Raw genomic sequence first — 16,435 nt, 5'->3', positions numbered from 1 at the left:
CCCGCAAAAGGCCGTCCTACATGCAGTCACATTTAACAGTGTCGATTTGTAATCCTTTTTTTCTGTCAGTTATTGCCAGATGGAACAAACAAATTAAGGAAGATCAGAGGCATTTTCATCTGTCTCCATGGCATTAAGGTGTGATATTTCCTTTTATACTCCACAGATTTTATATAGGCTATTTGAGGTGCAACACTGCTCTAAAACAAATTCTAAATTCACATTCCCTTGTCATTCATATAAATCAATAAATCAAAACAAATTACCAACAGAACATGACAACATGATTGATTAATTTATTAATAAGACAATACATAAAAGTGATGTCTTACAAATAACACATTTAGCCTTAGACTTAAGTCAGGTTAAAACTGCCTTTTTTATTTTTATTGATCAGAACATATTTCTCTGTTTTTGATAGTATTATTTGTATATATTATTGTTGTGTATTTACAGGTCAATAGAAAAAGTAAAAGGAGCACATTGTCCTTCAGAGTAAATGTGGAGCCCAGACGTGATGTTGATGTGAGACAAATTTGTCACCAGCTTGTAAATTATGAGAAAGTGGGGAAGCTGATGACAGATATCTGGATTAAAATATGTTTGTGTCAGTTGAACAAGAAAACACACTGATTCTGGATCTGTTGTGCAAGTGTACTTCAGATTTTCACATTAATAAGTACAAAACAATTTAAAATGTAAACACAGATTTTACTTCAGTGCTTGGTTTTATTCCCAAACTACATAGTGCACACCTGGTGATTTTAAACCAGATTGTTTTACATAAAAATCTCCACAAAATAAATAATTATTGCTTCCTCAATATTTAACAACATCATGTTTTATCTTTAGCTTTCGTTCCCACTGAAAATCATACAAATTGTCTTTACTTAAGCTATTTGGAACTTCAATTTGATTTAAATGAAATATTTTAATATTTCAAGCAGTAGTTAGACTATAAGAATCTAAAATGATTTAGTGTGTTTTTGCTGAAGTTTAGCCTCTATATTGTTCTTAAACACTACTATCTCCTGTAGCCTATGTTGCTTTGCTAGCTTTTGTGCCATAATGTGTAGCATCATGTGGCAAGAGTTACTGATGTGCATTTGTTTTAGCATATTACAGCATGCCCCCCCCCCCCCCCCCCCACACACACACACACACTTTTTAAATCTAAATATTTAGTTCAAAAAGAATCGTTTTAAAAAGCTGAAAGATGTTTTCAAACAAATTTTAGATGTTTTTGTTCTGCTAGCTTTGGGATCCTTTAGCTTTAGCTGTATCTGTTAGATTGAGCCTTTTAGTAACTGTTGTTTATGTATTTTTGTGTATATAGTAGCTTTTCTATATGAGTTATGCTCTGATAGCTTTATGTTATGTTAGCAAATTTGTGCAGTTAATTTAAGTTAACTTTGTGCTCAGTTTGTATGTCAATTCCAAAAAATGTGGTCAACAAAATTGTCTCTCTGGGGTCGGCTTTCTTACTAATCTGCTTGATTTCATAACACTGTCTTATTTATCCTGTTCCATGTCAGTAAACAGGCTGATCTATATTGCGTTGAAGGATAGAAAAGAATAGAAAATAACAGGTACGAGGACAGGTACAATTGGTGTTTTTGTGGATTTCTCCAGCTTGTTCTTAAAAGAATAAGTTATACAAAGAAGAACATTACAGAAAGACATCCTTAATGAGCAGCAAATAGAAAAGAAAATTGTAGTTACAAAAAGTATATACGAATTATTGTTTATACTTTAGAAAAACTTTGCGTGGACAATCTTGTGGGAAAAAAAAGTTATTATCTTGTGCGCTCAAGTTAGATGATAGCACTGAAGCTGTGGTGAACCTGTATTCTGTCTCTAAGGAGAAATAAAAGGAACTTTCAGATTTATTTTAGGCAGCATGATCTGAAGCTAAATAAATAACTTTTTTGACACTTTAGCAGAACTAATGAAAGAAAAAACATGAAGTCCCACAAATGTTTCCCATCAGCCCCCTTAGTGAAGAAAACTGAGGGGACAAATAGATGAATGGATGTGAACGGGACAGATCGTCAGTCTGATACAGATTCAGACACTTGTCCATCAAGTGATTAAAAGCAGTTCCTTTCTTTAATCAACTGATGGGTGTCCAACATGACTTCCTCAGGGGATAATTAAGGAGCTGCTGCTGATGTTGGGAGTTAAAGTGAGTCATATCCAACAGCACTTTACTGAGTCACATTCTGCAGTGACAGGAGGTGATCAGGGATTTCATCTTCTGCAGGTTTGAAAGGAAAAATCCCCCAAAACCCCCCCTGACAGGAGCCACTCTGGGTTTTTAATCCTCTTTCATGATAATAAGAATAACCTGGTGTGTTTGTGTCCTCAACATCCATCTGTCAGACAAGCGCAGATGATAAAAGGATGTTTCTGCATTATGTATGGATGTTTTGTTGGGACAATGTTCATCCCAGCACTTAATGTTTAAAAACCTGATGAGCTCCTCCTTCAGCTTTCTGCCCCATTTCCCTGCAGCTCCCCGCCTCTTCTGCAGGATTTACGTCTGCAGCGCCATTAAAGTTTAAATCCACTGTTTGTCTGAGCTCACTTTGTTTTGTCATTTAAGTGGGAGATCAGCACACGTCCCCTTCTCAAAGACAATTCTGCTAAGTGAATTAAGGTAAAAAATTCATCAGTAAATTTGAATTGATGTAACACTTTGCATACAACAGTTGCAGCTAAAGTGGCTCCATTTGATAAAGTGGATGTGTTCGTTTGTGACACGTACAAGTGGTGAATGTAAGAAATAATTTAAAAATGATCCTGCTTCTTCCGATAGGTCACCGATTAAAAATATACAATTGTAATTAAAGCTTTAACCACAATGTACATTTCATGAAAAGTTAAGTTACAAGAAACAATACCACCTCAGGTCTACAGCTCTGACACTAACTTTGGTCCACAAATCCCAAACCATGCACTAAAACATAACAACGTTGGAGAGGATATTTCCAATAAAGTTATTATTTTTTTCTCTGCCTGTCAAAGTGATGTACCCTGTCCAGTCCTTTACTCATGCATTGCTTTTGCAGGAGTGATAAAACAGTCAAATCCAAGATAAAATTGCTTTGCCAGTGTTTGATTCAAGGAACTCTTTGTAACACATGTTGAACTCTATAAAATCTCAGTTTGTTTAGTTTCAGACAATAGACTGTATATTAAAACAGGCCGAGAAACAGAAACCTGGAAGGGAAGCCAACATATTTCAAGCTCCCCTGCTGACTGGCTGCAGTATAAGACATAACCTGTGCCACGTTAAAGGAAGAATATGCGACTATTTGAACCACTTGATGTCGCCCTTGAACACCAGCATGAACTGTTGGTGCTGTATGGCGACACCCCCACCACACTGAATCCTCCGTTCTCCTCCAGTGGCACACCTCCAATCCCTCTGCCCCCAAGTTTGCACAGAGTAGTTTTCAAATTGGAACGTATCGAAATCAAGCAATTAGTGCAAGCGGCAGACAAAATTCTCCTTGCCTTAAGTCACATTGTTGTGTTGTCAGCTTCAGATTGCATATATTTGACCCCCTGCACCCACTTTTAGTGTGGCCTTCATAAGGTAGAAGGTAGATAACTCATGTCCAACAACTTTCTAACTTACTCTTAAAAAGCAGTAATTAGGATGTTATTGAGGGTAAACTCTTAGTTAATGGCCTTATAGACTTAGACCATGTAGAGTAAGGGACTAATATACAGCCACTATGCTACTTATTAGCATGCTAATAAGCAACTAGTTAATGGTGAAAATTGCAACCATCATTAAACGTTTTACTGATCTTGCTTCAGTGTCAACAGTGGAAGCTGAAAATGTTCAGTTTTTAAGAAAACAGAAACGGGTTCAATGAATGCATCAACAGTTTCTAACCTGTAGTCACATTCAGACTCTCCATTGGCTGTCTGTGGCCTCCTGTGGGCCGCGGGCCCCTGGTTGTGCCTGGGCTGTTTATTTGCAGCCCGATGGGTCCCAGCGGGAGAATTGAACGTAATCGTTTTTTTGAATGCAGCACTGTAATTTAAATTGCTAATTATGATGGAAGAAATAAATAAAACATGACCTTAGTGTGTTTTTATTCCTGACTGTAAAAACTTTGGACGACAGTAAATCTCCTCCAATCGACTGTCAGCGTCCCACTCCGCTGATGACTCGTCTGTTGCCGGGCAGATGCTGCTGCTGCTCCATAAATATCATAGACTTACATTTTATTTTAGGTTGTGACTGAATTTAATTTATGTTGGGCTTTTTTTTTAAATATACAGTAAATATTCATTTAATGTCATTAGTCAATGTTATACTACTATTAAACAGATATTATTACATTAGATGTACTATGCTCCAGTTTAACATGTTGTTTTATTTTATTTATCCATGTTTTAAGTAACTGGTTTTCTGTAATGCTAATTTTGAAAATGTAACGTGTGTTCTTTTTACTCTATATATCAGGATAGGCTGTTGCTTCAGATTAATCAGAGTCATCATTTTATCTCTGAACTAGGAAGAAAACCTTTAGAATTCATTAAATTATGTGTGCTTTTAAATGTCTTTATTTTGAATCAAACCTCTAATTAGGACATCATTTCTCCTTACTTTGTGTGTTTTAGTCTCAACAAACTTCATTTGTGTGTATTAAGACTTTCATTCTGTTCATATTCTAGTCTTAAAGTTAATGTTCTTTTATCTATTGATGCCTAACTATTCTGCTGTAGCATAAGTAACGTTTATTTAATCTACAGATTCACATTCATCACAATCTTTGAAGTACATCCTGATGAAAATCCACTACACCCAAAACTGGTGAACTGTTGTGGACAAAAACATGAATGTAAAATAAATGTATGAAAGCAGCAGGATGGAAATATGAGGGAATACATATTTGTTCATTGATTTCAGTATTGATTAGAGTCCTGTGAGGTATAGTAAGCTTTAAATCAGAAACATACAGCAGAGGTCGGAAGTCAGAGTATGACAATCGCCCTGCAGAGATCATGAATGATGGAGAACAACAGAGACTGATTTCTTCACCAAGCTGAATAAATATACGCCTATATAATCTTCATGTTTTACTGCTTCTTTAGAGCTTAAAGTTGATTAACTTGTTTCTTCTCTAACGAAACAGAAAGCTGTGAAGGTGATCCATGTTGAACAGCCTGAGCATTTGTTTCTAATCCTCATCAACAAAGTCAATTATCAAGCCATGAAGTCACCTCTTCATCACACAAACATACGCAAACAAAAAACATGTTAAGCTGCCATGACAAGAGCTCGGCTTCATCCTGTATGAGGCGTGACGCTCAGCGGGATGCCTCCTTCTCCTCCTTCTCCAGGAGGGATTCAGACCTTCAGACAGAAACGATATCAGAGTTTAATTACAGGGAGCCTCAGAGGGACAAACAGACTCTGACCTAACTGGAAACTTATTAATATCCTGAATAAAACTGTGGCCTAATGACATATTGTATTATGTTTTTGTATTATTCAGACAGTGAAGACAGACAGAAACTCGTCAGAAACTTGTTACTTTATGATACTGTTAATCATTAATATGAAATAAATTGTATTGTTTGAAAACACATGGTTTTTTCAATTCAATTCAAAAAACTTTATTTGTCCCCGGGGGGACAATTTAAGGGCACACAGAGCAGCAAATAACGACAGTGCAACGATACTAACAATCAACCAACCAACAAAGAATAAAGTGTCAAATTAGAGGAGAAGAAAAAAAAACACAAGGTACTGAATTATAAAAAAGGATGACAACCTTATCGAGCAATTACAAAACAAAGTAAAGCGAGCAAAGTTTAAAGGAAAACAAAATTATCAATTCAAAACAGACAGGACAGATAGTCACATATTAACTGCAAAATACCAATTATAAGAAAACTCCATTCTCTCTGTTCTTTGCACGCTCCACGATTCAGCAAGTGTGTGCTGAAACCTTTGGTTTACAGATGTTCTCTTCATGACCTCACAAAGGGCAGTAACCTCTCCACCAGGTGGGTGGCACTCCCACAGCTAGGTGTTTGTTCTGCCCTCTCAGTCGGCCCTCTCTCTGTAAACAATATCGAGCATGCAGAGAAAAAGCCAGAGCCAGCCAAGCCCTTCAAGAGGGGTGTGGTCAAACACAGCTCATTTGGATATAAAGCTAAACCGCCTGTTCTGAGCTGGGCTCAAATAGAGGGGTTTATAGGCGTGATCAAATACTTAAATTGTTAAAAAGCAGTATGTGTCCTTTGAGCTCACAAATATAAATAAATCAGATCAAAGTCATAACATAAACAACCCATGAAATGCTTCAGGTATCTTCTAATGACTATGGCTAATGAAAAAGAACCTGCTTGGGCTTCTGTTGACCTTTTATAAACTTTGATACACAAATGTCTCCCTTTTAAGCCTTATCCATGGTATACCCTATGAGGTGACAGCTTATAGTAGTCTGTACATACATTATTGTGTGATTAAAACTAAAACAGGACAATGCTTCAGCAATATTGTGCAGCCCCTTTTCCCCAACTGGCCTGACACAACAACTCGCTCTTTGGTCCTGTGCTTCAAAATGTGAAGCCCAAGGTTGCTCATGAACAATTCAGCAGAAGAGGATTTTACTTATTTTAAAATGTACAGAAACAAAACACACAAAAAAAACCAACCCCTTTGCCTTCTTTTCTGAGGAAGGAAACAGCAGCCTGAGGTGTGCTGAGGATAAACTGTTCTCTCTCTCTCTTTGTAAAACTTTCATATTTTGGTCAAACTTCTCTACATTTTCCTGAAACAAAGACAAGACTAGATAAATGAGTAAAGAGGGCGACTCTGCTCCATGCAGGATCCATGTGGCGCTCTGCTGTAATATTGATGACCCTCCTCGTCTCCTGACGACCTCCGTTTGGTCGTCTCATGTTTTATCAAATATTGACGAAGCTCTGCGTCCCCTTGCCCTCAGATCCCATAATGCATCTGTAATGTTGTGTCAGGTGAGGCATGATGGAGGAGATCATGATGGAGTGAAGCTCCTTGAGGGGTGGTGGAGGATAATTTCTGATCACAGGCTCACTTCTCTCTTGTCTTCTTCTCCTTGTAAAAAAAGTTGTAAAAGTTTCCAAAACTGATAGGAATCCAAAGTCTCTTTCATATTAGCTCTATATTTCTTTTTTTCATAGGTTCAGGCATCAGTATCTGTCGTGACATTATTCCTTGACAGATGAAGCATCATTGTCTTTTCTGCCAGTGGTTTTCAACTGGTGGGTTGAGACCCAAAAGTGGGTCATGGAAAAGTATTCAGTAGGTCGCAAACATGACTGAAAATGAATAAAAAAAATAAAAATCCTATAAAGTGCCATTTAATACCTGTTGGTTTTGTTCCTTCTCTTTGTTCCATCATGTGTTTCATACCCTTTAAGGTCCAAACTGCACAATTTTTAATTCAATAAATCTGATAGGTTGAAAAAATATCAGAAATTTTGGATTTATGATTTTCATGAAGAAGTTATGGGTCCTTAGAAATACCATCGGAGATCCACTGTTTCCTACAATTTAATATAACTCAACTTTGTAGTCTTACAAACATGATGACTGGTTGAAATTTCAGATATATTTATAATCAATACATAATATTCATGACGTTAAGTGAGACTAGAGTCTACGTGTACGAACAGAAATGTAAATCTTACAAGGGAGAAAAAAGTTAAACAAAATCCCCTAAATCCAATTTTTTAAGATCCAACTTAGGAGTTTCAGTTGTTGTCTTTTTTTTTCTTTATCCAGCCTTCTCTCTATTTTTCTTGCTGCCTCATCCTCCTCTCTCTCTGCCTCCTGTTGTTTTCTTATTTATCACCATCACTAATATCTCTCACCTCTCCTCCTCTTCTCCCCCTCCTGAGCCTCACCTACTCCCTCCTTCACCTGTTCCTCTCTTCTTACGCCTCCATGTTTCCTCTCTGTGTCTCGCTCTCCCTCTCTCCCTCCCCTCATTAACACTGAGCCCTGATGGATGTCGAAGGCGAGGCCTGAATAACCCTCAGCATCATTCTCGCCCCTGTTGGTCTGTGAAGGAAACCCCTCACCTCTCAATGGGGATGGCAGTCGAAGTGGACGTTTCCTTCCCATCGGGGCTGCCCACCATCTGCCACCGTCTTTACCTCCCCGGCAGTAGCTTGCCACAACCGTAACCGCCACCCGAGCCCAGCGATCCTGACACAGCTGGAAGACTGAGGTGATGATGAGAAGGACGACCTGCTGCTGCATTCAGACCCACAGGGAAAAGCATGCATAGTGCCAAAAAATATTGTATAAGTTGGGATATACTGCAGGAGCTAGACTTCAGTGCAGAGTGTTTGTCAATACAATAGAAAACAAGACTAAAAATAATCAGTGTATTAGTTGGACATGTAAGTTTATAGCAACATGTCCGAACAACAGCATTCAGGGAATTATCGGTCAATAGTTTTGGTCATCATTTTGCCCTTAAAATGTTTTGTCATGGAGCAAACGAGGAAAAATTACAAATAAGGATTAAAGGCAACATGTGCCATTAGTATTAGATTTCAGAGATTTAGGTCGGGAGTGTGGATTGTCTAATTTGTTGTGTGTTCACTGCCTCATGTTGAGGTGATGGTCAATAACTGTATAGATTGTTCAATTTGTAATGTTCAAAGTTTGTTTAGTTTGTATTGTGGTCTAATCTTATTCGTTTCCTGGGTCACACTTTTACTGTGTCATAAGTGAACTATGCTGTATGAACACCATGTAGTATGTTTACTATGTGGTACATAAACTTTGTCACACATCAACTGTGTCATGCGTGTTGTGGAAAATTTGCCTTATGTTTACTGTGTCATGAGCAGCCTTACTGTTTTATGCCTTTACTCTGTCTTACACTTACTGTGAGGTTTGTTTCCCGTATTGTACTATTACTGTGTCATATATTAACTAAGTCTTTTAACTAAGTCTCATTAACGTCGTAAGTTAACTGTTGTATGTTAACTGTGCCACAGATGTTGTTTTCTCTCCTGTATGTTTACAGTGCCATAAGAATGCAATGACATGCATTCACTGTGTCATATGTTTACTGTGACATACAGGTATGTTTTTTTGCAGTGTTGCGTATTCATGATGTTGTCTGTTCAGCATACTGAAGGTTGTGTATTAATTCGTGTTTGATGCTTAATTTCCCCTTGTTTACTGTATTGAGTTTACTGTTTTGCAGATCAAGAGGTTTGTGTGTTCATTGTGTTGCTTCTGTTTTGTCTGTACACTCTGCTGAATGTTTGCCGCCTTGTGTTTATAGTATGTTGTAGTTTTTTGTGTGTTCATTGTGTCACATGTTCATGTGTATGTTTAGCATGTCGGTGTTTAAAGTGTTTCCTGTCAGAGTCTAGTTGCTGTTTAAGTCGCAGCTCATGGAGTTTCTGCTGATGATTCTGATGATGATGATGATGATGATGATGTAGATGACCACAAAGTCATTATCATTCACTACACTCCCACAATCCTCTGCTCCAACTCCAATTACCGTGTGATTGTATGCTTGGCATGGAAAACATAATTAACATCCTGCGTTTCTGCCAACCTAAGCAGCCAACTAGTTGTTTGTGTAGACGTCGATCTGAATGCAGGAACGCAAACACAACAGCAACACAAACAGCTCCGTATTTTTAGGTTCAGAGGCAGAGCGCCCGCTCCGCACTCCCGGGAGAATGCCACAACTTGCCGTAATGGCGGTGGCGGCTCGGCGCTCTTCTCTCTGATGGACTGCAGGCTGCTGAGGGAGGACGCTTTGTGGTGTGGACAAGAGGAATTATGGAAGAGCACGCCAAGAAAGGCCCGGGGGGAACTGTGTGTGTGTGTTTTATCAGGTCTCTTTAAAAACACACACTGACAAATATCTGTGTATCAGAAACACAAATGTGCTTGTTAAAGGCTGTTAGAGTGCGTGATGATGGGCTGTAGACAACATCACACACAAATGCTAACATATGTGTGGTCTGATATCCTAAACCCAACACTGATGCTTCATATCCAACATAAATATATAAATATTTCAGCATGTATGAGAAGAACCAATGTTTCTTCTTTTAACAAGTGGAACTTTTTTAACATTTAAATTCATGATAATTTGACAGCTTGATTGTTTGAACGTGTTTCATTTTAAATTGAAATAAACAACCTGTTGTTATAGCAGCAGCAGTGCCTCACAGTTCTGTTAAATATGGGTTTTTAGTTTGAGCTGCAATTTGTAAGCTTCTTAGTGTTGCACACTTTCATGTTTTTGAACTTTTTGACCACCTATGCTGTGAACATCAAGCCTACTGCTTTTTCTGTTTTCAAAGTCGCTGAAACCTACAGTATACCAGTTTAAACTGTTAGGGTTGCTCTCGGCTTCTTGCTCATATTACCTTTTAAACTGAACCAAGTTGAACCATTTTTGCTTAGATGACAATAGCCTACTTGTGCTAAAGAAACTGAAGCTAACCAAAGTAAAATCTAAATTCCTGCTATTTTAACCAGATCTAAAAAGATAAAATGTGTTTTATTTTGGAATGAGGATCAGAAAAAGCCGAAAAGAAAAAAAACCAGAAAAATCATCTGTGAGGCTGAGTTTTTCATTCACAGTTCTGCATTATTTATATTTTAAGTTCAATTGGAACTAAATTGAAAGAGATTGTCTTGTCACAAAAAAAAATACATAACTGAAGCAATTGTTTGAAAGAAAAACAAGCAATATATTTCTAGAAACTGTCAGGACAAAGTGGTCTCATTGGGTTTAATTCCATGGCAGGATATTTTCACATCTTCCTGTACATGAACTTGAACATGAACATGTGTTAGTTCAACAATAAATCTGCCAGAAACATGAAAACACACTGAGTGAGAGAGAAACAAAAATATGTTCAAACTCCAACCAGGATCAGGTGTGAAAACTGCTGAAACATACGCTCTTCACCGTTTGAGCAAGAATCCATCATAGTTAAACTGCAGAACAACCAAGAAAACAATGTTTGTGTGTGTGTGTGTGTGTGTGTGTGTGTGTGTGTGTGTGTGTGTGTGTGTGTAGGTGTGTGTGTGTGTGTGTGTGTGTACGTGTGCATGTATCTTGTAGATTCAGCAGAAAGAGGTTGCAGCTTCTTTTCTTTTTATTTATCGGGTGGCAGCGAATGGCTGCTGCTTATTTACAGCAGATTGTTTCTCCAGATGTTTAACAGGGAGAGAACTCCCCAAACACACACACACACACACACACATACACACACACACACACACACACACACACACACACACACACACACAGAGTCCTCCCTTTGTCCAGATGGAAGTCATTCTTTATAAGGCTCTATAATCCTGGTGTCTCTGCGAGGAAGGTGGAAGTGAAGCGTCTCCTCCTCTTTGTGTCTCTGATGTTTTCCAGTCATGTCGACAACAAAATGTTTAGGCTGCTTGTTTTAAATAAAATATGAAATGATCTTTAACATTTCAGTGGATTTGGCCTTCAGCAATGACACTACACTCATCCAACACGCTTGACAAAATATAGACTATTTTTATTTCCCCTTCAAATCAAGTTGTGCTTCACCTTCCAGTACTGCAATTTTTTAAACTTGCTGTTTAAAACTTTCTGTGCTTTTTACACAATCTGCAAAAGAAAATCACAATGCATAATAATTTGTGTTATTCTTTGGAAAAAAAAAGACGAGACCAATCGCAGAAATTTGTATTTATATTTGGTAACATTATGGGTTCCCTCTGATTCAAGGCATTGACCGTGTACAGTCTATATAATACTGTATGGACAATGCAACTCAGTCTCATTCAGTTGTGCGAAAGTGAAGCAAAAAACATCACTGCAACAGGTGCTGACATATTTTACTGGTGACACAATCTGGATCCAATCCACGGATAGGAGCCAGATGGTGGAACTGTATAGAATTGATGTCAAGCAATCTTACCCCAGTCTGAGTAAAGCACACATTTAACCTAATGATAAGAGGTCAAAGGGGAGGTCCCGGGAACCCAGTGCTTAGTGTACGTGTCCCAGTTGCGGAGCCATAGTTCTTGAAGTGGGTGGCCCAGGTTCAAATCTGACCTTTGACTCCTTTTCCACATGTAAGTACACTCTCTTTCCCCAATTTCTGACTCTATCCACTGTCATGTCTTTAAATAAAATGCATAAAAAGCCTCAAAATAAACCTTTAAAACACATAATAAGTCAAAGGTCTTTTTGATCTTGACTCTTTACAGTTCAAATCAGGTCAGATTATTGTGTTGGTTTTAAACCGTCACTCACAGGTATGAAAGGTTTCTGCATCAGAGTTGGCCAACCCATGTCTACATATTTAGCTTTTCTCTACGCTTGAACTTTCTCTCCCTTTAATTTTTCACAGTATTATAAACATTTTTTTTTTTTATTGCTGCCAAATTGAAATTGAAGTTGTTAATTACAGATATGGCCAGTGTTTCCTGAAGAGCACATGGGCAGATCAATTATTAAAGTGTTCTTCTGTTTAAAAACAACATAAACTTTGATACCAAATTTGTGTCAGAAGAAGAAATTGAAGAGGCACAAAACTTGAGCGTTCATAACAAAGAGATTTCATAATATTCCCTGAGCTTTTATTGGAAAAACATCCACCTCTGAAGTCCAAGTTTCCTGTGAGATTTCCACCAAACCAGAGCAGATTTTTAAACTGAACTACAATGAAAACGCTTTGTTCTCAGTCTTTGTAATGCTTCTGCTCTCCGTCAGTGTGGGCGAGAGGGAGAAAAATAACAACACCTCCCCAAAAAAAAGGAAATGGCAGATTGATGAAAAGCCAAACTAGTCCCCGGACGCCATGCTGTTCTTCTGCACAATATTAAAAACTCCCACACGTTTCAGGAGGAGGGCAGAATTAGCCTTGCCGGGACGCACTGTAAGAGCCGTAATGACTCATTTGTTTCATCCTGATGGATGGCGCTTCAGATGGAAGAGGACCTCGTTTAAGGAACGCCGCAGACGACGATGAAAGGCGGCAGGCGAAGGACGACTCCATGATCACGGAGAAGGTCTTCTGCTCGCCGCTTCAAAGTGACTCAGACTGCTGGGGTCGCTCTGAGGGGTGACGAGGAGAAAATAAAATCCTCTAAACCTGCAGCCAACACACACACTCACACACACTTTGAAGGAGGGCAGGAACACACATACACTCACACACACTTTGAAGGAGGGCAGGTGGTGCTGATGAATATTCAGGCGGAGAGTCAACACTCAGCTGCCAAACTAACCGCCTGTTTGCTTTCTGTCACCTTCCAACTTCTGATAGATTTGTTTTTATTTCCTCCCATGCGACTCAGATCAGTGTGAGTGATCAGAGAGAACAGCAGAGTGTGTTTGCTGCAGAGCCACACGCGAGTTCAGGTGATGTTCAGGTTAGTACCAGGTCGGCTACAGGTCACCAGATGTGAATTACTGGTTCATATGATGGTGAATCTTTTTTTTTTTGCTGACAGAATGAAGGTAAAAAATGATCTCTTTAAATCTCCTGTCAGGAGTTTTTAGGTTACCAAAGAGTCTAACATAAATACTCAACAGAGAAAACACACAAGACAATCATGCTTGAGGAAGATGGAATATTTATCTTGGGTTTTATGTAATGTGTTTTGTTGTTGTCAACTGGTATTAGGAGATTTACAGGATGCTGCAGAAACAGCCACTTCAGCCATTTTCAGACATGCACTCCTGAAAATTTCAAGACAATTTTATATTGACGGTGCCTTAAATCTTTCTTGTTGGACGCCTGTGCCTCACAGCGGGAGAATCTTCCTGTTAGACAGGAAGGAGGGGGTCTCAGAAAGAGTTGGAGTAAAAGAAAGAGAAAAGAGAAAGGGCGGTTTTAACAGGCGAGTTTAGTGAATATAAATAGGAATACTTTGTACATTTCTCAACGAATGAAAAAGTTTTCTGAAATACAACTAAAGGAAAAAGGGAGCAATAAATCAACATTAAAACTGAAAATGCTGTGACATATTTAGTAATGTGAGATGTAAAGCTAAGGTAAATTAATTAAAAGGTAAGATCCAGGTGTATTTATTTGTCAGGGCAGTCTAGAAAACTCAAAGAAAGTGTCTGACGTTACAGAACATCTCTGTAGATTCTCATTAACAGTCAGCTTCAAATATCTTCCCACAAACACTCGTCCAGATCAATCTGCTGTTTTTTTCCTCCTCAGGTTTGTTTCGCCTCCGATAAATCTCCCCGGAGCTTTCTGCCGGTCCTCAGAGATCCTCTCTGCTTCCCACGTTCTTCTCATCCTCTGTGGAGCGTTCAACAGAGCAGCTGCTGCTGCTGCAGGACCAACGACCACACTGAACACAACAGGGCACCATACCCACACCATCTGTGAGCAGAGAGGTGAGCCAGTCTGAACATCACTGCTCGTTTGAAACTACAACTGAAATAAAATAGCAATACCATTACCTGCTTTTTGTTAATGTGTTTTCCTTTAGTTTAGATAAAGTTTTTTGTTTTTGTGACTGGACTGGTTTTAAAAGTGGAGCTCTGACATGTTTAAATGTAAAGTAAACATTTTGAAATGGGCCTCTATGGGGATTGACTCACTGCAGAAGACAGCCTCTAGTGGGCACTAAAGGAACTGCAGTATTTAATTCTCACACCATATTCATTGCTTTAGATGTTTCTACTTTTACTCACAGAAATAGAAACAGTGCAAACGTCTCAAAAAAGCAGCTCAAACTTATTTTAGCCAGAGTGAAATAATTTGTCTGAAATCTTTTTTTGGTATCTTTAAATTAAATGTCTGTGAGTTCAGATGTTTCCCAAACATGCAGGGACTAACTGGAGAGAGGCTTCTGTCAGGTCTGCTGACCTTCTGTAAAGTTTAAATTTAAACAACTGATACTCTCCTGGTGTCAGATTCAGTCTGAACAGCACAGCTACAGACACACACACACACACACACACACACACACACACACACACACACACACACACAGCTGGGGAGCATTAATGTTTGTGGTTTATAGTTGTCCTGTGAAAATGAAGTGTGTTGTGTTGGTGCAGAATCATTCAGACTGACGTGTTTACAGTGGAGGTGATGGCGTGTGCAGCATGTGGGCAGCAGATGAGTCAGCCTCGTTACACACACACACACGCATGCACACACATCTTTAAACTGTGACATATAATATACTATGGGCTACATTTTAATGTTTTTAAGTGTAGAAATTAACTCTCAACTGTGCAATGTGAAGTTTCAACATTTTTTTGAATCAAAATGCATTTATTTAATTTCATTCCTAGACGATAGTTCTCTGTAACTTGATCCTATTTTGAACCACTTCAGACCAAATATAAGATTTACTGCCAACATGTTTCCTCTGCAGGGAGAGAGGGCTGATGGGAAATGTGGTTTTGATTTGTAGAAACATGAGCAGTGACAATAAAGTGATGTTATAAACTACACATCAACTACAGGTCCAGTCAGGACACTGTGTGTTCGTGTGTGTGTGTGTGTGTGTGTGTGTGTGCGCGTGCGTGCATGCGTGTTTGTCCTGTAACATATGTCAGCCGCTGCTCTCTGATAAATGGATTCTCAGCTGTCAGAACTAAAACCTGCTGCAGCTGTGAACACTTAATGATGTCATGCAGAACGACGTCTATCTGCTCACCATCTCTGTTACCACATCCACATGACTTCAGCCTCCGAGCTGTGGGAACATCTGCACTGAGGTGCAGGGATGATAATCTGACAGATCCTGAAGATGGACAGGATTTAATCTATTTTGTAACCTCAAGAGAGTTTTTTTTATTTAAAGGTAAATACAACATTTCTACATTAAAATGTCACAGACCTGCCAAACATTTCCAAGGAAGTTCAAGGACATCTGTAATTTCATTTCAGATCACTTAAAGGGATACTTCACCCATTTGCATGAAGCTTTGTATCATTAGAAACATGGTAGCAGTGTTGAATGGTTATGAGTCCAGCCCTCATTTTGCCCTGAGACGAGAAACATATGTTTTTCTTTGCCTGGAAGTTTTCTTCATGTGAAGCAATATGACGCTTTTTGCATCACATGAAGAAAACTTTCAAGCAAAGAAAAACACATTTTTCTCTTCTCAGGGCAAAATGAGGGCTGGATTCACAATCATTCAACACTGCTACCATGTTTCTAATGATACACAGCTTCATGTAAATGGGTGAAATATTCCTTTAAGTCTTCTGTCAAGACAGGAAACTGGATGATTCGTCAGACTGTAAGGAAGATATTCAACTGTTTACGTTCGAAACATTTGCAAATGTAAATGAACAGATGAGCTTTAACGACATGCACACCTTATGAACAACTTGACCTCTGTTTCGAATGATCATGCACTCTTTTTTACTGCTTATGATTTTATGAGCCGCC

Source organism: Symphodus melops, assembly GCF_947650265.1.
Source record: "Symphodus melops genome assembly, chromosome: 9".
Lineage (NCBI taxonomy): Eukaryota > Metazoa > Chordata > Actinopteri > Labriformes > Labridae > Symphodus > Symphodus melops.
This window is presented reverse-complemented; position numbering follows the sequence as displayed.